The sequence below is a fragment of the Carlito syrichta genome, unplaced genomic scaffold (assembly GCF_000164805.1).
Source record: "Carlito syrichta isolate Samal-C Ts95f unplaced genomic scaffold, Tarsius_syrichta-2.0.1 Scaffold304598, whole genome shotgun sequence".
NCBI classification, from domain to species: Eukaryota; Metazoa; Chordata; class Mammalia; order Primates; family Tarsiidae; genus Carlito; species Carlito syrichta.
The window spans coordinates 543,135-544,076 of record NW_007248694.1 but is presented as its reverse complement, the minus strand read 5'-3'; positions in this window follow the sequence as shown (position 1 = coordinate 544,076).

The window sequence follows — 942 nt, the reverse complement described above, 5'->3', positions numbered from 1 at the left end:
GTGTGCTACTGCACTCCAGCCTGGGAGACACTCAAAAAAAAAAAAACTTCAAAACTCAAAAAAAAAGAAAAGAAAAGAAAACTCTAAAGCGCAGGCTGTACCCATTTGACCCATCAAATTACACTCACTATAGGTGAGACACAATAACTGTATGTTTTGAGGACCCGAGGTGATTCCAAGGTACAGGCAAGTTTGGGAACCACTGTGGTAGAGAGAAACAAGGAGGTTACTTTAAAGTAGGTGGTCAGGCTGTGCGTGATGGCTCACACCTATTATCCCAGCACTTTGGGGGCAGAGAGGATTGCCTGAGCCCACGAGTTCCAGACCAGCTTGGACAACCTGGTGAAATCTCATCTCTATAATAAATCAAAAAATTAGCTGGGCATGGTGGCACATGCCTGTAGTTCCAGCTACTTGGAAGGCTGAAGTGGAAGGATCACCTGAGCCTAGCAGGTTGAAGCTGTGGTGGCTGTGAGCGTGCCACTGTACTCCAGTCTGGGTGACAGTGAGACTTCGACTCAAAAATAAAAATAAAATAAAATAAGATAACGTAGGTGGTCACGGAAGGCTTCTCTGAGGAGGTGACATTTGAGTGGAGACCAAAGAATGAAGAAGGAGCCATTATTGGAAAGTCATGAGCAAAAGCCTTTTGAAAAGTGTCTGGCCTGCATCTCTGGAGGTGCCTTAGCTCCAAGTGGGGAAGACTGAGGGAGGAATGGGCTTGAGTTGGTGGGTTCCAAGAGAAAGAATGAGTAATTGTGGCTGAGTGAAGACCCTCTGGCTCTGTGATGGAGCCAGCGATCCAGTGATTCCCACATCTCAGTTTCCCAAGTAGCTAGGAGTACAGGCTCACATGGCTGTATCATGCTGGGCCCTGGTAGCTGTGGGTGCTGGTAGGTAAGCCCTAAGGGTTCATCAAGAACTTATGGTCAACCGGGCTCG